The 23,744-nt window shown below is 37.1% G+C and overlaps 1 protein-coding gene and 1 non-coding gene across 2 annotated transcripts in view; one reads left to right on the forward strand and one right to left on the reverse strand.

Annotated features, from left to right (window-relative positions):
* INPP4B (inositol polyphosphate-4-phosphatase type II B) overlaps positions 1-23,744 on the forward strand; it is a 620,782-nt gene that overhangs the window by 359,813 nt on the left and 237,225 nt on the right. The gene's annotated exons all lie outside the window — the stretch shown is intronic.
* On the reverse strand, positions 16,788-16,920 carry LOC126005060 (small nucleolar RNA SNORA51). Its single transcript, XR_007494242.1, has one exon. It is a non-coding gene; the product is annotated as a small nucleolar RNA SNORA51 (small nucleolar RNA).

The raw sequence follows: 23,744 nt of genomic DNA on the forward strand, positions 1-23,744 counted from the left end.
GGGATCTACCCCATGTTTTTAAAATGCAAAGCATGTGTTTAACACATGAAGCTCTTTCCCCAGATGAATTGATTATTATTCCTTTTATAGTCTAGTTATTATTATTGTTATGTGTTATTATGTTTTGGAGGCCACACCCTCCTGGCCCTATACTCAGTGATCACTTCTGGATTTATTGTAGGGTGATGGAACCTTATGGGGAACTAGGAACAAAACCCATGTTTGCCTACTACATGGAAGGAAAGCAAGTTCTTTACACTAGACTGTCTCCCTAGACCTCTATTAATTATTTTTCAGTATTTGAATAATCAGGCTTCTGTGAAACAGAGGTAATCACTAAACTTTTATGCAAAACTTTTACTAATCTTGAGTTTCTTTGTGTTCCCTGCCACTTTGGGTTGCTTTATATGAGCATTCACATTCCAGAAACCTGAACTCATCAACCCATCAGATACCACTATTACATGTGCAAAATATGCCAAACATGAATTGAACTTGGGGTTTCTGAACTAAATCCCAAACTCATTTTTTCCTTCATAGAAAATTTAAAGCATCAAAAAGTGTGCATCTAATCTTTAGACTTACATTCACACTTCATGAAACACTTTCATGCTATTTTAGAAGTTGTTGTAGTTCACTTATATTGGAGGAATGCTTCCAATAAAGACAGTTATTCCTATTCACATATCCCAACTTTATTTAAGTATTTTGCTACTAAATTCCTGTTAATATATTTCAGTATTCTCATGGGACTTGCTATCACTCTTTAATATTTAATGCTTTACCTTCATAGCTCACCTTTTTTGTTTAGTTAGCTTATACTTGCTGGTTTCTATTTCCTCGATTTCTTTTAAATCTAAATCATATTTTGTCTTATTACATTATATATATTCTTGACTTGTGTTCTCTAATGGAAATAAGCTAGTGTTCTTGTTATAGAGAATTGTAATTATAGGCATTAAATATACTGCGTATTCTCAAAATAATAATACATGATTTATACACTGAGAGATAGTTTTACAGTAAAACTTGTGGCACATTCAACTATGTTGTGACTTTTCTATTTTATAAATTAAGAAAAAACTGAGCTCTTGGAAACAGTAATTAATACCAAGTCACAGTGCTCTTAAGTGGGAAAATTGAGGTGTGAATCCACACATTTCTACAGCCTGAGCACTTAACAACCCACTGCTTGTCACTTTTGACAAAGACAAAAAGCACCAGTTGAAGCGTATGATTCATCAAGTCCAGAACTTCTCTCATTTAATAGGCAAAGATGAAATGAGTGCTTACATCTGATGGAGACACCAGGAAGCTTAACCCCACCAGCTGGAAGTGGGAATCAGTCTTATTAGATAGGGAAGTAGAGACTGGAATCTTGTCTCACCCTCTGAACCATGGCATTTTGGGGACCTCTTCTTACATTAATTGCCCACCACTCTGGCAACAAGATTTGAGTTTTTTCAGGGTTATACCAGCAGAAATTGGCAACACTAATGCTGTCTTATGATATTGGCACAGAAGTTAAATCTGACTGGGAGATGGTCCAACAGTTAGGGGAGACTGAAATTTTCTCTTGAACTCTCCAACCACCAAGGCAAAAAGAAGGCTAAGAGAAGAGTCTGTGTTTCCTAGAAGGGCCTCCACATCATCCCAGTTGCAGCACTGTGCAGGGTTCAGTCTATAGTTACTCATTTAACATCTATTCAATAACAATGTTTTCATGTGTTAATAGCTACCGTGATGGGTTCTTTTGGAAATGTTTAAAAGGCAGTCAAGTAAATGCTCTAGTAAATGTTACTAATAGCAAGCACCATTTATGAAAAATGTCCTCTTTTAGTAAAAATCGGCATACAATGGAATATCTTGTTTTTCATGCATTTTCTTATTCAATGTGCATAGTGGCATCTCCTCCATTTATTGGAACTTGTTTAAGACCCCACAGCCGCTGATGGTCCTGATAAGGTTAGAATTCAGTATGGTCTGACCTCAGGGCTGTTCTGTTTTACTTTTACTGTCACATAGAAAACTCATAATCTAATAGAAGTATTGCTTCCTTCGACATTTTCCATTTTTGTCTATAGAGAGTTTAAAGGGCTTCAATTATCTTTTCTGAAAGCTTCAGTTTAAAATTCAATTATACATGTATGTATATATATATGCCTGCAAAATAGTAGAAATTCAATAACTTTTAGAATTTGATTCCTGTTGATAGCTTTTTTTTATATTTTATGGACACTAAATGTAGACCTAGTGCCATCATTTCTAAATGGAATATGAGAAAATTATAAATATACCTAATTTGAATATACTGTAGTCTAAGCATTAGCAGTAGAATGTATCTGGGATGAGATGCAATCCTCCACCATAGACAGTGAAAGGGTTTCGTATTTTGAAAACTATACTTAGAAACCACACACATTCGTGGTCAGCCACTTTACCTTGACACAGACTCTGTCAGATTATCCCTACAAGTTTTCTATTATTTATCTTATAATTTTTTATGCATAACCTCCCAAATTAGACAGTAATTTGTAGCAGTTTATCTAAAGAAAAGTAAAAGCATTTTCTTGAATGCATATGTGTAAATATTTAGTCATATAAAAGGAATTGTGTACACACACACCTTTTTCTGAAAATAAAAGGAACAACAACAATATATACCAAAAATATTACTTAAACTTAACCTCCCAAAAGTATGACACTGATGTTACCAGGGGGATAAAAAGATGAGCTTGTTCTAGTATTTTATAGGCTGAGAGTCTATGTTAGTTTGACTGGCTACAGAACAGTGGCTCAGAGTAAGTTTCTTTGTGGAATTGTAGAATGAATCTGTGTCCCCAGAATAGCCTGAGACTAACGCAGGTATAGATCAGAGTTAATCAACAAACAAACAGATTTGGTCCTCCATCCCCTTTTCCCATAAAAGAAAAGAAAAATCACTCTGTGCCATTCCTGGAAATCTAGCTCCCATCTATAAAATGAAGGGACAGAAAGTGCCACCCCCCAGCTCCCACCCCAAGCCCACTAGTTGTATCTGAAGTTACTACTGTTCTCTCTGGATCACTTACTTGGGAAAATTCTGTAGCAGGTTGACAATAAATAGAGCTTTAAGTGAGTTGACAATAAATAGACTTTAAGTTATCCCTTCCTCTTACTTTTTCACATGCGGTGAAATTTTCTTAGAGTTTTAATTTCTTTCCACTACTCTTTTGCTGCACCCAATTATGTAAGTGTGTTAAGTCTATTTACCATAGCTCCAGATATATCCTTAAAATTATAAGCATGGTGAATACTTCCATAACTACATTTTTAAAAATAATATCATTATCTACTTGAACTTTAAAGATGATTAAAAATGTCACATCAAGCTACCATGTGCTCTTTGAGTGCATTTAAAATGTCAGAGAGATAAATAGTACAGAGGAAAGGCACCTGCATTACCTATGACCCTTCTTGATTTTGATTTGATCCCCCACACCACATCTAGTCCCCATGAGCACTGACAGGAATGATCCTGGGCAAAAACCTGGAATAAGATCTAAATACCCCTGGGTCTGAATGACCCATAAACCAAAATAAAAATTAGTATGGGTGTTTGCCTTGTATGTGACCAATCCATATTCTATCCCTGGCATCTCATATGATCCCCTGAGTCTACCAGAAGAAATTCCTGAGTGCAGCACCAGGAGTAATACCTAAACACCTTTTGTGGGGAGGCAAACAAAAACAAACAAAAATAGTAAACAATTTTTAAAATGTTAATGTCATTAGGTGTCAGAATTAGATATACAGTGGAACTTTCTAATATTATCAGAATATTAATTCTTCTCATTATCTACAATTTTCTTTATATCAAATAGGGGCAGTAGATACTGGTGACCAAAGACTTCTTTGAGAGGCAATAATATATTTATTATTTATTTTAAAACAAAATCAGAGAGGCTAGAGAGATGGCTCAAAGGGTTAAAACACATCTTGGCAGTTAGTTGACCAGATTTCAGTCCCACCTGCCATTCTCTGCACTCTAAGTGTGGCCCCACTGTTCCCTGTTAATGCTATGTCCGGCTGTTTCATCTCACTAACCCCAAGTAGTGAACTATCAGACCTGCAAAACTGGCCAAGTACCAGCAGGCTTGGCCTTCTGGGCTTTCTGAGCATCATGTGGAAACTCCTTACTCCTCAAAGTTGAACTGCACAGTATTGATTTCATCAAAGGTGGAGCATGAAGGGGGATGGGAAATCACACTTGCACCGCTGATTTGGGGTACACTATCCTAACCCTGTGCATCATTGATCCTTAAGCCACGTGGAAGAACACTAAGCTTTCTCTCTTACTTGTCAACAGTCTGAAAGTACCTGTGTGTATGGTGAAGGGAGGCATGCTCAGGAGGGATCTAGGTGTGTGCAGGGGAGGACCAGATCTCGATGCAGAATGGCCTTTATGGAGACGGAAGAATGACCCACTGAAGAGGGCAGGAAGCTTACTTAATGTGCCTCCACTCTGACCTTTACACTGGCCTCATACTGGCCTCAGATGGCCCTTAAAAAGAGGTGGCAGTGCCCTGCTAGTGTAGGAAAGTTCTTTCTAGAGTTCTACTGCATCTCTGGACAGTCCTCTCTGGAAGTTAATCTGGTTCCTGTGCTCTGGAAAGACTGGAAAAATCACTCTAGGCAGCTGTATGGCTTAGGGAAGACCCGTCCTTGAGACAAGTGAGGGAAAAGGAAGACTAGAGTGAAGAAATACTATTGCTGTCAAGGATGCCCAGAGAACATGCATTTAGTTCGGAAGCTTGGAATCAAAGAGATCTTTGTCTTTTGACTTCTTGGAGCTGTTTAGTCCAGAGAGCTTTCAAGTCACTTCAGCACATACCTCCACTAGGTTCAAACTGGTCTGTGTAAGAAATTTATTGTGACTTTTCACATTAGCTTTGGCTTGGGGGCCATACCCAGCTGTGCTCAGGGCTTCGCCTGGCTCTGTGCTCCGGGCTTTACCTGGCTCTGTGCTCAAGGATCACTTCAGGCTTGGCTCAGAGATGGAGTTTCAGGGATCAAACCAATCAAGTGCCAGATCTGCTATACTTTCTCTCAGGCCCAGAAATACATTCCTATTTCTTCCTCCCTTTCTGCATGGCTTAATATACCTTTTCTCTGTGATTACTCTTGAAAGTAGCTCTTCAGACCCAACTTTAATTCAAGTCTCCTTGTTTGCTCAGGAAGCAACGTAATGTAGTGGAAAGAATGTCTAACATTTGTATTTGACTTGGGTTAAAGCCGCAAATCTGTCACCTGCTGTCACCTCAGGCATGATATCTGCTCTCCCTAACATCTGCTCCTGGAGCAGTAGCCAGAGTGCCTCTCAGGGTGATTCTGGGCAGCTACTAAAGGCTGTGTATTAGCAAAAAACTCTATAAGTATAGTTTTTCCTTTTTTTACATTAAATTTTATCTAATTCTCTGCACCATGTCCTCATATTTGGCCTTGTTTCATCCAGTCAAGTTGTTTTTTAAAACGAGACACCCTTCATTATCTAAATTAATCCAGTGGCAGAGAGGTTTGTTTAACCTCTGATCTGGACATAAGATTTCTGGTTTCTGAGACTGGATGCTTTTCTGCAGTCAGTGTCCTAACTCTAATCACTCTGACATCAGATTTGGCTTCTTATCAGGTGGCAGAAAACAGTTCAAGGCAGATGGAGAGTGGTTAGTTTGAAACAGGCAGCATTCCAGTAGATCTGGAATTGGGGGTGGGGGTGGGCAGGACATTTTGGTTTTGGCTTAAAACTTGAGCAATAGAATTGAAATCAGGACAGGAATTTATACAGGCAGCACAATGTCTCAATTGCTTGTAAGGTTTCAATCATTTGATTGTGGAATTTTTTGCAAATTGTCTAGAGAAATAAATTTATGTGACATTTTTTAGCATCAGGAGGTGTGACTTAATGTGGACATTAAACATGTGAGTCAAGGCACTTAGGCCTGCCACTGATTATATTTTTTAAGTAACGGGGTTCATGTCCTCTAGGGACACAATTGCCTCAAGTCACCCAGAGGCTCTGCTATAAACCACTCTGTAATAAGAGCTATTAGAGTTTCATAAATTTCTTGTCAAATTAGAGAATACATGAATTGAACTGCCAAAGTGGATCAGTGCAGTAGAGAAGGGGAAAGAGGATGTTACTTAAAAAAAAGGAGCCTTGCAGGATAGCTAAGTGCTTTGGGCCCCAGTGTTCTCACCAAGGCTCACCAGGGTAGTTTTAGGGCTTCCATGAACTCTGAATGTAAAATGATTGTAGCATTGTTTCCCTATCATCTTAGCTGTTCTTTGTATTACGTTTTCTTCTATAATCCCATATATTTTTTGTTTTTGTTTTTGGTTTTTGGGCCACATCCAGTGATGTACACCCAGTGATGCTCAAGGGTTACTCATAACTATGTTCTCAGAAATATCTCCTGGCTTGGGGGACCACATGGGACGCCGGGGATCCAACCGAAGTCGGTCCTGGATCAGCCACATGTAAAACAAATACTGATGTTCTATTGTTCTGGCCCCATGTAGTCCCAGATTTTTTTTTTCAGGCAGGGATTAAACATACCGTATAATACACAGCCCAATTGGAATACTGTCCCATGCAAAGTGGGTATTTATCAGTGCACATCCCAAGGAGCTGAAATTATTTTTAGGATAGATGTTATTATTTTCCATTTCATTCAACTACAGACCACCTTTTTGTTATGATTTAAATGACTCTGCAGTAATATAATATGCAATTTTTTGTTGTGCTCCTGATCCATTTTCATGAGGCTATAGGTATGACCAGAGAAGCCAATTAGCACTTTCTGGGTCTGCATTATTCAAAAGATGTTTTTTATTGGGCAGATTGCAAATGAGAGTTTTCTGGCACTGAAGGGACGAGACATACTTAGAGTACATTTCAATAACTCCTCAATTTGTAGAGCAAAGCCTGGAATAGGTCCTCTTTTAAAATGCAAATCACATGTCGCTAATATCTGTACACAAAGACCTACCTGCTTAAGAAGTTGGAGAGCTCATTTAGCTTTGAAGATCATTTGAAGGAATGATTAGGTCTAAAAGAAATTCTATTCAACCTGAAAATTTTTGGGTTGGATTTTGCATATATTTACCAAAGTCTTTTTTTTTTTATCATGAATCCCCATGTTTAGATACTCATACCTTCTTTTTCAAATTAGCATTTTAGGGAAACACTGGTATCCCTTTAGGTATTAGTATGTGTTCTTAAATAAATGAGCCCAGACTCCTTAAATTTTTTTGAATTAAATTTGTGATTAAGTGCAAGGTCAAAGAAGTTTAAAAAATAATACAATGAAAACTAGTGACTGGTCTGACTGCTGAGGCCAACTGTTACCTCAGGGTTGTCAACTGCTGTTGTCAACTGTTGCCTCAGCCCTACCCCAGCCCTGGATATCCTCAGAGCTCCCCTTAGAGTCCCAGTCTACCCCAAGACATCCTTGGGAGAGTCATAAAGGAAGGCTTTTCTTGAACTTGCACACAAAAGTTGTCTTCACTCAACACCTACTAATAGCCCTTTGACACTGGGTTCCAAGAAATTCATTGCTTAGGAAATAAATGTTAAAAAGACAGGAACCTCAAGTATTTCTCTTCTTTCTCTTAAATTTTTTTCTTTTTTTGGATTTTTGTCTACAGCCAGCAGTGCTCAGGAGTTACTCCTGGCTCTCTGCTCAGAAATTACTCCTGACAGGCTTGGGGAAACATATGAGATGCCAGGGATCAAATTTGGTCAGCGACATGCAAGGCAAATGCCCTACTCGTTGTGTTATTGCTCTGGCTACACTTTCTCTTAAAAGATTTAAAAAAAATTAACTTTATTATTTAAACACTGTGGCTGATAGAATTGTTCAAAATACAGTTGTTTCTGGCATTTCATGTTCTAATCCTAATCCCACCACATTTTTCAACAACTATGACCATATTCACTAATGAAGTCGCTCTGAAGAGGAGTATGTGTCTGTCACCCAGATTAATACCTTCCCTCTTTAAAATAAATTATTAGTTTTTATCACTGTGAAATTACAGAGACTCCTCTTCATTCACTTTGTCAGCACTACTTTATCAGTTAAGTGATCTGGTATGGGAGTACTGATTTGGTGGGAATATTGGAAGTAACATCTGTCTTGACACGGTTGTCCCCCTAAAAGTATGGTCTAGAATGCCTTGTCCTAATCCATAAAGAGAGATCTTCTCTGACATCACTCATTCTGAGACATGCATGATATGCCATACTTAAACTGTTGTTGGAAGATGATTTATGATAAAATCTCAATAGTAAAATAAAATCAGAAAAAGGATGATGACTATTTGATATTGAAGTCATGGAAGCCAAGATAGTACACAAATGCAATACGATAGAATATTTTAAGGATTGAGAGAAAGGTGAAATCAAAACTTGTAAGAGGTAGAACAGGTAAATAAAATGAAGAATGAAAACAAATCTTTTGCCCAATTTTTACTAGACCCAAAATATATCTAACAAAGGTGGCTGTGTACTGATTTTATAAATTCCTTATAGAGTTCTCCAATCAGTGTACTTAAACTCAATAGGCATAGATAGAAAATATTAGATAATGATCCTTTATAAGAGAGTCTGGCACTACTGATTTAAATATTTGTTGACACTGCTAGCTTTTGCTTGAAAGGCAAGTTTTAAAAATTAATACAACTTCACAGATAGGTTTGATAGTATGTGACCTAAGTGTTCCTGGGGATATATTACATTATTATATGTAAATGAAATAACCAAACTCACTTGCATGTTCATGTTGAGTTTTCTATTGTTCACACATATAAATTGGAAAATAAATAAGTACATTCCTTTAGAACTTGATAGAAAAATTGATTGGTAACAATAACGTAAGGTGTCATAATAAATTTGGCATGAACTTTACTCATCCACCAATGACCAGAGCATTTACTTTATTAAAGATTTTATATTTTATTTATCTTTCCTAACTTTTCTCTGATACAGCAGCTTTAATACCAAGAAGTTTTTAAAGTTTTGATACTAAACTTAGAAATGCTGTGTTTTGGGGATTATTTTTCTCTTATCTAGAATCAAATTGAAGATTTTCCAGGGAGTTACACAGTAAATAGGAGAGACAGTCCTCAAGACCTCTGGATTTGTTTCTTTATTGAGCAAACTTCCAACCAATGATAAATTTCTCAACTATTGAGACATACTTCTAATACTTATAAAAAATAACTGCTTATAAAAAACTTTTATAACTTACAAAAAACTTATAAAAAAAACTAACTGATACAGCCTTTAAACACTGTAAAGATAGACCTGTGTTTGATATTCTGGAGAAAGTTAAAGTTCCATTACTGTCACCAAGAATTAATTACTGGAGCCCGAGTAATAGCAAAGTGGTAGAGTGTTTGCCTTGCACACAACTGATCCAGAACTGACCTTGGTTTGTTCGATCCCTCCTCCCCCAGCATTTCATATGGTCCCCCAAGCCAGGAGCTATTTCCGAGTGCATAGCCAGGTGTAATCCCTGGCATCACCAGATGTGGCCAGAAGACAAAAAAAAAAAAAAAAAAGCCAGAAACAAAACCGAAAAGAATTAATTACTTTGTTCAAAGTTATCCATTTGTCTAAAAATGGTAATGACATCACTTGTATAGTCTGAGCTTAAATGATGTGTTTATGAGCACAGTTTAAAAAAGGAACCCATTAATTTTTTTGTTTGTTTTTGGGTCACACCCAGCAGCGCTCAGGGGTTACTCCTGGCTTCATGCTCAGAAATCGCTCCTGGCAGGCTTGGAGGACCATATGAAATGCCAGGATTCAAACCGATGACCTTCTGCATGAAAGGCAAACACCTTACCTCCATGCTATCTCTCTGGCCCCAGACATTAATATTTTTTTTAAATTACCCACTGGGGTCTGGAGTGATAGGAAAGTGGGTAAACTATGTGTTGGATATAGTTTGAGTTTTATCCTTGACACCCTAGAAATAGAGTAAGGAGTAAGTTCTGAGCACAACTTAACTGTGACCCCAAAACAAACAAATAAATTACCTATTTTCCTATCTTATCCTAATGTTTTTTTCCTTGAACTTTCAACTTGAAATAATGTTGTCTCTTGCCAAGTTCATTTCCTAAATACATAAATATAATAAAAATATGTGAATGTTTCAGAAATGAAAAATGGTAAAAAAAAGCCATATAATTGGTTTTGTGATATTTTAAATGAAATTTTATAGTTTCATATTGCTTTCCTAAATTACTTTGAGTTCAACAAAAAATGAAGTGTACTTTTTTCTTTTAAGGTTATGATGAAAATAATGACATGGGGCCAAAGCAGTGAGTGGTGCAGCAGTAAGGCATTTGCCTTGCATGCGGCTGATCTAGGACGAACTGCGGTTCAATCCCCTGGCTTCCCATATGGTTCCCCAAGCCAGGAGTGATTTCTAAGCACATAGCAGGAGTAACCCCTGAGGGTCAGTGGGTGTGGCCAAAAAAAAGCAAAAAATAATGATGTTTCTGTTGAGATAAAATATATATTTTCTTTATTTTTGTGTGTCTTAAGTATATTTTCCTAAAACTTTTACTGTTTTCCATCTATCTTTCTTACAGAACAGTTAAAAAAGAGATTAATAAATATATAGGGGATTAGTGTTTTTTTTTTAAATAAATTTTAAGAGTAGAACACTGAGCTCTCTGAAACTAGAGGAGAAATGGAAAATTAAAGTAACTTTTTGTGGAGGGGAGACTCCCAATGTTATTTAGGGGTCACTCCTTTTAACTGAGTACTACATGAGGTACTGAGGATTGAATCTGGGACAGTCAATTTACCCATTGTACTATTTCTCTGGCCCCAGAATTAGTAACTTTTGTAATAGCACATGGATTTCCTACTCTTCACTTTTGCATATCCATAGTCATCTCTAAAGCTTATTCTTGAGGCTCTGCTGCAGATGCAAAGATGGCCATATAGATTACCAGATCTATTAACAGGGACTGGAAACAAAGTCACATCACTCCTAAGAACTGTGATAAGCAGAAACCCTATACTTCAGGACATATGGCTTCAAGAGGTAAAATGTTTGTGTGTGTATACACATGCATGCCTGCATGCATGTATACGTATTTCACTTCAAAATTGAATTAGGGCTAGCAAAGAAGTTAATTCATTGGTCTTATATGCCACTGAATCCAATTCTGTAGTCAGCACCACATGGTCCTCTGAGCACCAAAAGGAGTAACCCCTGAGCACAGAGCCAGGAGTAAGCCCTGAACCTGAAAAGGTGCCCACCAAAAAATAATATAGGTAAGGCAATGAGATGTTCTCTGAAGACTATATTGTTATAAGTCTGAAGATTGTCTCTATCTAGGACTTATTTATAGGAGATTGGGAAGTGGGAACCATAGTTATAATGTTTGCATTAATTAGAGGATGTCATTAGTTACTTCTAGAAGAAAATCATATTGAGGGTCATTGTTCTTTAAAAAGCAAATATAAAGAAGTTTCCTAGAGAAACAAAGTCACTGTTGGGAGTTCTGAGGGCACCTCATAATTGCTCGTCTATAGTTGGCTAGTAGAGGAACTCATAAAGTTGATGTTGAGATTGTGAAAAATAATTGCATGCAATGAAGTTGAAATATTTGCTCATATAGTCACTAATAATAAGTTTTTATGATCATTACTACTATAATCATCATCATCATCATCATCAACCTCTAAGAGTCTCATGAATAATTTTTTTAAAGTAAAAACCAGACTTCCTGATAACTTTTATTATTAACGTCCGCCAGCTCTGGGAAGCTCATTGTAGTGGATGACCAGTAAAGTCTCATTAGAAATTTGGCATTCAACAACAATTTTAAATAGAAAATCATCCTGTAGATAGCAGCTGGAAAATGATGGTGTTGTTGAAAGTGCTTGTGCAGCTTGAAACAAAATGAATAGTCAGTACTAAGACTCACAAGAGGTTGTTTTTCTAATGTATTAATGGAGCAATAAAAAGGTCCATGAAACAAGCATTGAGTGATCAGTGTAGAGAGCAAAAGGCAGAAGACCCTGAGGTCTAGGTGGTATAGGAATAAATGTCAGGTACCTGCTTCACCATTTTCCTCCAGGTCAAGCCAACGACTGAGGTAGAATTTTGATAAGAGAAGATGGATTCCCCCTGTATGCTATTCCTTAACTACCTGCCAGATGGAATCCCGCATAGAAAAATTGTTCTGTTCTTTACAACTCCCAGGAGAGCCACTGTTCTGGGATTCTCTTTGAGACAGAAGTTTCAAGAACACCGCTCCAGAAATGGGGAATGACAGCACAAAGAGATGCACTATCCTTCCCTAATCAGAGGCCATTCATAGTCTTGACTCTGGGCTATCACTCCTCCCTCACAGAGAGGTCTGGTAAAGAAAGATAAGGTGACTTTTATGACTCTTTGTGTTGCTCTCAAACATTCCTAATCCCCAATGTTTATATTTAACTTCTCCCTTACTTCCTTGGTTGTCCATCTCTGGTGTCCTGGGCCTTGCCAGTCAGCACGTATCCCAGTTCTTCCTGTCCTATACAAGCATTGTTAGACTAAGATAAAAGGTGATTCTGGTCATCATCTTGGGACCTGTTCTTTCCCAGTCATCATCTGGGGATAGAAAGAATGTCCTCAATTCCAGATGCACCAGACGAAAGGAAGCTGACCTTATTGACCAACCTGGTTGGCACAGAGTGGCATGAATAACTTACATTGTGTAAAGAGAGCTAAAGTGGCAATGGATGCCTAGGTGGGTATTTCTGCTATAATCCAGATGAGGAGGAAGGACAGGTACTATAGGCAGAGAGCCTTGGTGGCTTGCCCAGGCTTGTTTGGTCATGGTAAATAGTAACCAAATTGGTCACAATTTGGTGCTAGAATGTCTAGGATTTGGTGACAGTGTGACTGTGATATATGAGATAAATATATATGGATGGGAGATAAAATATAAATAATGTCATATATCAGAGAAAGGAAACAAAACAGAATTTTGCTCTAGACTCTGGGAAAATAAGTTGCCAGTGAGTAGGAAAAATATGGAAAGATTCTCCTTGAATGTTAAGCAAAAGAGTTTTCTTTGAAACATGATCAAGTTTAGAAAAGCTAATGAAGAAAAAAAATAAAGCATCCATTTAGGAATATCACATACTGTTTTGCTGGATTAATATGGTTTTCTTTGGTTTCTGAGCCACACCAGAGAACTGGCTACTCCCAGTTTTCCACTTATGGGTTATTCCTGGTGGTGCTTGAGGGATCTTATGGGGGCTTGGATCTGGGTCTCAAAAGGTGCAAACCATATTTTCAACTGGAAGTACATTAGAGGCTTAAAGCACAATCAAGAGAAGGATGTTTAGGAAATTCTAAGAAGGAACTCAGTATTCTGAAGCAAGAACAAAGGTTAAAAGTTAGAAGAAAGATAATCCTGATGGTCATATCACATGGGAAATCAAAGTTTCAGCATTTCTGTGTCAAGAACCAGGGCACAGACCATCATCTATTCATGTTTTTTCCATAGAACAATTGATAAAAACCCAAATATTTTAGATGGCAAAAGCCCCCAAATTTTTCATATTTTAAAATACTGTTATAATTTACATCCCCTTATTTATAATCACTAAAAATAATTACTGTGTTTGCACAGATTTTCTTATTTAAGCTTCAACTTCTTTTAAAAGGTAGCAGTTTATAGATGATAAAGTTAAGCTTGAAAGTGTCACATAAATTACCCAATTTATAGGAATGCCCACATTCCTAACTTTCAAAATATAAATGAGGAGAAAACAGATTCAGGAATAGAAAATTTATGATCACAGCAATTTTGTGTTGCAATAGTAGACTTTTTTCAGGGAGATGGGCCAGATTCTGTAATCAAAGTCATATGAAGAGAAAAATTGTCAGAGATATACAAGTGCAATTCAAGTGGTTTCCCTGTAGAAGTCATGGACCATACTCATCATGTAATTTCATCCAAGTACTTCTTCCATTTTGAGTATTTTTTGGGGTCACACCTGGCAGCTCTCATGGGTTACTCCTGCTCAGAAATCGCCCCTGGCAGGCTCAGAGGACCATATGGGATGCCAGGATTCGAACAACCATCTTTCTGCATGAAAGGCAAATGCCTTACCTCCATGCTATCTTTCTGGCCCCTATTTTGAGTATTTTTAATTATTCTCACCCTGACCTCCACTATCACCAACTTTTTTGGTTAGTTTTGGGACTACATCTGCAGAGTTCAGGGCTTACTTCTGATTCTGTACTCAGGGATCACTCCTAGCAATGCTTGGGGACAATCTAGGATGCCATGGATTGAACCCAGATAGGTCATGTGCAAGGCATGTGCACTACTATTATTTTGGCATCACCACAAATTGAATCTGTGGAAACCCTGACTTTCATTGTGGCATTGTCTGGGGTTGGTATCTTGGGGAAGTAAATTAGGGTTAAACTAACCCTCCAATTATGGGATCTTTATGCTGAGATCAGTGTCTCTGAAAGAGAAAACCCCAGGAGAAGCAAATTTTTGTGTCTTTTTAATTTTTAATTTTAAAGGAAGTAGACATCCTAGACATAGCAGTTTTTTTTAATCCCTGTGGCCCCTGCCCTACCTTTTCTCATCATTACAGTATTAACCCAGAAGGGCAGCAGAATCAGCAGCTTTCCTGCTCTTCCAAAATTTTGGCCCAGGATCCCTCTCCCCTTTACTGTGCATTCAGAAGAAGTAGAATAACTTCCTATGTGGCCTTGGGCTTTGATGTGATCACACAGTGAGATTTGAGAGCGCGATTCTCTTGGTAGGTGTTTATGTGCCTTAGCAGCGATGGTATCATGGGGCAGAGTTTCTGGACAGCGGGAATCCTGTTTACAGTTCCAGCTACAAGCAGTGTTTCATCTACTGCCTATCCAGCCCTTTTGTGTCTATTATAGAAAGCACTAGTCCAGGAGGGGAGCAATAACATTTAGACCTTACAGTACCGTGAGATTTCCTGGCTATGAATCAGCAAGCAAAGTACTTCAATGTAGAATTGCTTTGAAGCAACATTAAGAAAATGCCAGATTATTTGCTAGCAGATGAAAAGCATTACCAGAAATCTCTCTATAAACTGAAGTTACACCGGAACTGTAAACTTGGAGATCTAGCAGAAGGTTCAAGTTGGTGCTGGACAGAACCTTGTCTATGAAGACTAGTCTGCGAAGGGAGCTTGTGGGTAAGAAGTAGATTGATCACAAATGTCAGGTTCAAAGAAAGATAAGGGAGCACCCAAAACTTTGCGTTTTCCCAGACTTCTGGAAAACAATATTGAAAGCTCAACTAAATTAACAATTCCATGATTTTTTTTTTTTTTTTGTAGATGGGCACACCTGGTGACTTTCAGGTGTTACTCCTGGCTTTGTGCTTAGAAATTGCTCCTGGCAGTCTTGGGGAACCATAAGGGATGTCGAGGATCAAACCTGGGTCAGTCTTAGTTTGGCAGCATGCAAGGCATACCTACCACTGACCTTCATGATGATTTTTAAGAGCAAGGTGATAAACTAAATTATAAACTTATTTTCCGAGTAAGGTAATACAACAAGTTGCTAAAAAGCAAATAAACAAACACACATGTCCCCACCATTTTATCTTTTGTTTTTCACATATAAATTTTAATATAATAGGTATGACCTTCTGGGCTCAGTGTTCTTGGTGAATGCCAGCTGTTTCTCATTTATGAGTTAACCTTAATTTCGTCACTTAAACTCTCTGGACCAGTTGCTATAAAGGGAATTAATTGGTAGTATGAAAAGTTACTTTCTGTTTCTAGCAGTTTCTGAATTTATTTAGTCCTCAAATTGAGTTTTATAGAGTTTATCTTAGAATAAAAGAAAATGTGGTTACATCTGGTATTATTTAAAGTTAGCAAAACTTTTATTTGGAACATAAATTTCAATCCAATTCTCAAAAGTTTATAAAGGGAGATTTAGCAGTTGTTCTTAAATTGAAAATATGAATCCCATCACTTTTGATTCTCACTCTCTTATTTTATTCCTATTAGAATTGAAGCCTGGAAAATGTCCAAACTTTTACTTATCATCCAAATTATTTTTTCATAGGCATTTTACTTACTGATAGATCATCTCATAATCCACAATCTTAAAATAATACTTTACAATGATGATACTTAGAGGAAAAGTAGATTGCTTTCTCATGTCCTGCTTTGGACTTTGATTTATTTCTGATGATCTTCAGAATCTATTTAGTGTGAATAAAAGCAGTACACTATTGTCATACAATAGTGTTTTGAATTTCGCTATAATTATCTTTCTCCTTTTGAAAAACAGACACCAAAAGTTCCATTGGAACCTTGATTGTTCTCTTTAGGTAAATGAGTTACAGCCTGACCTCTAAAATAATAACCAAATGATTTATTAATGTGGCTTTGAGATTATGAAGCAGAACTATTAAAAATGAGTAAATGGGAAATTCTAGGCCTTTATAGTACTTAACATTAGTACGTATGACCCATCTGCACTTGAATACTCTGCCATGCTAAACTGAGTTTGTTTCCTAATTTTGACTATGGTCATTCCTCATTCTCATTCCCAGGACCGTTGTGTCGAGGGAATCTTGCATCCTCATAGCCTCTGATCATTTCATCTGTTTATCTGACTCCCACTCTGGTCCTGGTGCCCTGTGCTCACTGAGACAGCTGCCTGGGACTTCTCAGCCCTGTTTTCTAGCTATAGTCAATGTTCTCTATTTATTTTTGTCCCCCAATTCACAATACAAACCAGGCAAAGGGCCTAGGTTGAGGTGTATCTGGGGTACATTTACTGTACCTCCTCTTTCTATACAGTCAGTGTAAAGAACACAGCCTGTGGTAAGAATTGGGAGGCCTTATCTTTTCTTATTTGATTTTTAATATATATAAAAAATCCTTCACCAGTGCAACATTCCCATGATCAATATCCCAAGTGTCCTTCCTCCCCATTGTCTCTATTTAACTCACTATCTCTCATGCAGCTCTACTAAAGGTGAAGCATTTGCCAACTCCCTGAAGAGGTATATGACTGAGTTCAGTGCTCTTAGATCTGTCATAATATTTTTGCAGGGCTCACCTGAAAAGGCTACACACTCCTTGTCATGCATACACATTTCTGTGATGACTTTAACTTGCAACTTAAAGGGCTTCTCTTTCCTCATCCTTCCTCATTTCTTAACCACGGGTTCAAAAAGGCATGCAGTGATCTGCTCAAGTCATAGGCCTTCCAAACCTTTGTCTGCTTCTATAACCCTCTTGAGACCATTCTCTGTGCTTTAGCATTAATGCTGTCCCTCCTACTTTTCTGATTTCTGTCTTATGATTACATTCTTCTTGTAGCTCTTTCACTGTAAAGATGCTTGTTCTAAAGTAGTTTCTGCTCTTTGCCCTCCATTCAACTCTCGGCTGCTCATCCAGTGTCCTGTAGTTCATCACTGATGAACTGGTTCACAAAACCAGTCCCCCCTAGATCCATGATGTGCTGAAGCTTTACTCTGGGGGAAAAATATAAGAATCAGAAGGTAGACAGATGAGATAAAGTCAGATTGGCCACCACAAAGCTGCAGTTAAAGGCCATATTCTCTTCCTCCTCCTCTAGACTAACATATTTAGAACGAATCAGGCTAATGAAGGTATTAGGTTTCATCAGAATTTATAATCCCCAACTTCATGGGTAACCCTCATCTAAGCCCTCTTTGTTTGTTCTCCCCTATTCTACACCATATTTTACACCTTGTTCCTCGTCTCCAACATTTCTACTCACTTCCTAATTCTCAGTGGGTTTATCTTGGTTTCTGTTTTTCTAAAAAGCAGAATTGAACAGTTTCCCACGCCGTCTTTACCAACCTACCCACATCCACTCTGCCTTCGTTCCTTCACAGAGGAGCCAGACAGATCCTCCATCTGTCTTTGTCCTCTTCTCATTTACCCAGTAACAAGGCTCCAGCAAGAATCCAGTTCTTCTGCCAGAGCTCAGTTTTTCTACCAAGTCAGAACTACGACCCTCACATTTCTACACTTCAAATTCAGATGTTGCCTTTCGTTCATTCTTTATAGCCAAGCAACTTGAAGAGTTGTCTCTACCTTGCCTTTTTTTCTTTTATGTTGAGCCTAATTTCATCATGTGTGCATGCCTGTCACTTCACCTAAAGAAGTCTTGGCATCAAGAACGAACAAAATGAGTCAGAGGGATTGACATAGAATAATCTCGCTCATTTTAGATATTTACATATGTATATATAAAGACATATATGTGTATATATGTATATATAAAGATATTTATATATGTATATATAAAGTTTATATATATGTATATATATGTAAAGTTTTGTAATAATACCCAAAGGTAATAGAGACAAGGGCCAGGAGGACTGGCCCATGGTCAAAAGCTTGTCACAAAGAGAAAGGCAGTGCAGTGAGGGCAGAGAAGCAACCAATAGGACAATAAGAGTTGGAAATTATGTCTCTGGACAAAATCTTGGTGTCTAAAGGGGGGAAAGTGATAGGTATGATGCTTTTTCAGTAACAATATTTGACATCACAGAGTCTAAAAGGAGATAGATAGATAAACAGATATTAAATATGTTTAATATCTTAAATATATTATATTAGTAATATATTAATCAAATAATATATCAATATATTATATAGTATTTTATATTAATATATAATATATTATCATATATTATATCATGTATATAATATATAATATATCCTTATGTTATATATTTATATGATTAATATAATATATATATAGAGAGAAGATAAGTATCTGCAACAGAGGTAGGCATGGGAGGGCAGTGAGAAGTGCTGGAGGGAAATTGGGACACTAGTGATGGGAAATGTGCATTGGTGAAGGACTGACTGTTGACAGTATAGGACTGAAACTTAATCATGAACCACTTTATAAGTGTGTGTATCATAGTTATTAAATTAAAATTATTTAAAAAATTAAAAGAATGAACAGCATCCATGTTACTAAATGCAGTGACTCTTGTTAGTGTGCATCTTCTATGCTATATTTGTACCACAAGTTACTTCTTCCTTGAGACAATTCTTTACTTCGAATCTGAGACATTATATCTGCTTGTACCCCTTTCCCCAGCATTTTGGACACCGTTCTTGATTCTGTTGTTATTAATTCTCAATACTCAAATCTCTAAATGTTGGAGCCTTTTATTTCTCTCTTCTGTAACCCTTCTCTTTTCATATTCCACTCACACCCTTTCATCCAACCTTGATGCTTTTAATATCTGCTTCCTGATGAGTCCCTTCTTTACATCTGTAGCCTAGACAGATTTTCAGATTTTCACACCCAACTACCTAATCTGATCTTTACTTGGACTTGATACCATTATCTGGAACTTAAAATATTCAGTTGAATTCCTCACTCCTGCCTCATGACTACTCCTATCCCCTCAAATGCTGCTTCTTCTCAATGTTCCCACCTCCGAGCACTGGCAATTTCATTCTTTTCATTATTCAGGCCATAATTTTTATAAAACTGTGACAACAAAGCCAGAAGAAAATGAGACTGAATCCTCATTCTCTGTTGCCTCTATATCACAATAACTTGTTCTGTCTTTGAATTAAACTAGAGTCTGACACATCTCAGTTCTATTTTCACTGCTTCTTCTTTCTCCATGATTCTTTCTCATCTTGTGCCCCTGTACTTTGTACTCTACACTGCATTTCATGCCCTCACTTTAAAACTTAGGCAAATTCAACTACTTCATTTGCTCCAACACAAAATAAAGGCCAATGTTCTTACAGTGATGTATAAAACTAAGTATCTTACTCTCCGTTACTAGTGTTTGGTAGAATGTTGGCTCAGAATCCTGCCTCCCTGGGACACAATTCTTCGCAATAACTTCTTGATGATGGGAATGTGGTAATGAATGGAATGGGATTATGACTTATAGAGTTATTTTTGGATGTCTGGGCTGAGGTGCATAGGACACCAGTTGAATAGACTGAAGAGACGCATTATTTTGCTTGATTAAAAACTCAAGCTGTCATCATGTGAACTGTCAGTGGAGAGGATCATGATGTGGCACGAACCTGAGATTGACCTCCAAGGAACTGAGTGACCTCCAGGAAGATGAACTGAAAAAAAAGAGACCTAAGTCATATAGTCCCAAATAAAGATCTTCTACCATCAACATCCCCGGCTAGGAAGGAGATGGGTCTCTGAGCCTTCTGATAAGACGCTGCCAGCCTCTCTTTTGGTTTCAGCCTGGTGTAAGACTGTGTGGAAGAGTTGGCTGATATTTAGGGACTATTGAATTTGTGAAACATCCTTTGCTACCAGAAGATGCTGAGTTTACAGCACTTATATCATTAGTATTTTAGCAATATAAAACTAAAAGATATATCTATGACATAGGTTTCTATCCATCTCTCCTTGACTTATTCAACCTCACAATTCTGCCTTGGTCTTCCTTGCAAATGTTGAACCATGTTCTGCTCCAATGTCTCTGGATACTTTTAAAAACACATTTCATCTTGGGGCCAGAGAGATAGCACAGCAGTAGGTTATTTGTGTTGCATGCAGTCAATCTAGGACATATGGGGGTTTAAATCCCGGTATCCCATATGGTCCCCCGTGCCTGCCAGGAGAGATTTCTGAGTGCAGAGCCAGGAGTAACCCTTGAGCACAGCCAGGTGTGACCCCCCCCCAAATCTTACTTCATCTTGGAAAAATTTCACTCTAAGAAATAAATGTCTCATCTTCTTAAGTTTTATTAAGGTATCTGTTTCAACATTGTCTTCTGAAAGAGATCTTTTCCAACCACTAAATATAAAATAGCAAACTCAACTAATACTCAGATAATTTTGTTGGTTTTTTTTGTTTTTGTTTTTGTTTTTTCGGGCCACACCCCTTTGATGCTCAGGGGTTACTCCTGGCTAAGCACTCAGAAATTGCCCCTGGCTTCGGGGACCATATGGGACCTCGGGGGATCGAAACGCGGTCCTTACTTGGCTAGCACTTGCAAGGCAGACACCTTACCTCTAGTGCCACCTCGCTGGCCCCAGTACTCAGATACATTTTAAGTCTTTTTGTTTTCATGACCTTAATTTTTTTCCATGCCCTTTCTCAGATTCTGAGATTATTATTATTACCAATTCTGAGAACTGGAATTCAAGCACTCTAAAAGCAGGGGTAGTTTTTATATGTTTATGCCTACAATAGTGCTTAAAGCATAGTAGTTTCTTAATAATTGCTTCTAAATAGATTTGTAATTTTTCTTATTTTGAGCTTATTTTATATTTTAGTGGAAAATAATCATTTCAGAAAAATTTATTAAATGTCTCATATGAAAGAGGAATAAAAAGACTTAAAGGTCCACAAGATTTTGTAACATTAAGTGAAACATTTAAAATAAATTCAGATGCAATTAAGCCTAAAATGGGCACATGAATTGCTCAGTTTGAGTGCATGTCTTGGTGTGCAATTTGAATTAGTGAATTAATGAATTCTCAAAGCATATTTTGCTCTAAAATTGCATTTACAGTCTACATAAGTTTGACCTTTCAATGCTAGTTTAAAAAATCTTAGAGCCATTTTATACTATTATAATTGACATTAAGCTCCAAAGAACCAAAAATAAAACTAATTTTACATATATATATATTCTTTATGTATAAGATATATGAAATCAAGATGTTTGTCCTTTTTTTGACTAAATGAGTATAATATTCTCTGGGGTCACAAATGTTGCTGAAAGTGAAAGGATTTTTATGTATTTACTAGTTAAAAAGTGTAAACATTTTGAGTATTAAGTATAGACCCATCATGAGTATATAGTATTGATTATTTAGTAATGCATTCACCTGCTTTTTTTATCCTTTGATTTTATATTTTTCTCTGTTATTTAATAAGTATTTGGTTTTGTTCTATTTGTAAACCATTCATATAAACATCTTTTGTTATGGCACATGTCCAATTTTAGAAAGAAAAAACATTAATTAGTCATAAAATTTGCTTATACTTTGTCTTAAAGTTAGTTTGTTTGCTTTAACATTTTTCTGAATACTCAATGGTCTGTAGTAGAGGGATATAAGTGATTTAATTTTGGATGTAGGGTGGTAACATATATTAGAGAGGATATACCTATATCCTCTAAAACAGAAAATCTTGTAAAATAACATGACCTCAATTTAAAAATGTTGCATTCAACCAGGTTTTATCCTCCCTTCTTCTCCCTCCCTCCCTTTCTCCTTCCCTCCCTTCCTTCCTCCTTCCTTCCCTCCCTCCTCTCCTCCCTCCCCCTTCCTTCCTTCCTTCCTTCCTTCCTTCCTTCCTTCCTTCCTTCCTTCCTTCCTTCCTTCCTTCCTTCCTTCCTTCCTTCCTTCCTTCCTTCCTTCCTTCCTCTTTCCTTCCTTTTTTTCCTTCCTCTTTCCCTCCCTCCTCCTCTTCCTTTTCTTCCTTCCTCATACTGTCAATGTTCAGAACTTACTCCTCATTTTGTACTCAAGTCATTCTTGGTGTTTTGGAGGGAGGACCTATGTAGTGCTAGGGATCAAACTCAGATTAGCCATCTGCTGAGCATGTGCCCTAATGCCTATACTATCTCTCTGGCAGTGACTGGTTGTAATTCTAATCCTTAGCACTTAGTATTGTACCTGAGCACCACCATAAGTGATCTTTGAGCACAGAGCTGAGAGTAAGAATAAAGTACCCTTGGGTACAGAGCCAAAACCTAAAAACAAAACAAAACAAAAAAGAAAAATGAAGAACACTCATTTCACACCCCTGGAATCATTAATAATAGAGGGAAGCTTCCCTTCCCTGAGAATTTCTTAGACTGTTATTGTTGCATCATTGGGGTGGTTTGTGTGGTGTGTTATGAGAAAGCAGATCAAGAAAAAGGTCATTTTGAGTGTTGGAGATGATCAATCTTTTGTTCTTAGACCAGAGAGCTACAGGGCTTTTTCAGGAACTGACTCTTTCTCACCAAAGGCTTCTTCCTGATTTAGGGACTCTTGAATAAAGGGCAGAAGGTAGGAGATCCCACAGAGAGAAAACTCCCTTTTCTTTCAGTAGTACATAAAATTCTGGTATTATATATATATATATATATATATACCTACATATACATATATACACATACATATACATATATACACATACATACATATATATGCTGGTATTTACTTTGGGTCTCATGGTTTTGTGCCCTTTTTCCAGGCTTTCTAGCTTTATTTAGTGCACACAACAGGGGATCATGTTTGCTCCATCTTAACTTAAAATATCACTCTACCTTTTTAGTGGTCAGATTGTGGCTCCTTGATCTTAATTAATCATTCTATCAAATCCCACCATCACATTTGTAAGATACAAATCTTGTCTCATTTTTTAACAAGGGTGCTGCTTACATTCAATGAATTTAGAGGTTGTATTGGCACTTAATTAAGTTCTCATATTGACTATATATGTGTGTATATATATATATATATATATATATATATATATATATATATATATATATTTAACAGACTATCAGGAAAGAAACATTTGCTTTAGTTGCATTGAAAGATTGAGACACATTTGTTTGTATAACACTATTTTTAACAGTGAAGAGATAGATATCTATAAACTATTAGTCTGAAAAAACTGTCAGACAGTTTATCTTTGGTATGCTCTTGAAGCTTTATGACCCAGATTATTACACTAAAG

Source organism: Suncus etruscus, chromosome 3 (genome assembly GCF_024139225.1).
Source record: "Suncus etruscus isolate mSunEtr1 chromosome 3, mSunEtr1.pri.cur, whole genome shotgun sequence".
Classification (NCBI taxonomy): Eukaryota; Metazoa; Chordata; class Mammalia; order Eulipotyphla; family Soricidae; genus Suncus; species Suncus etruscus.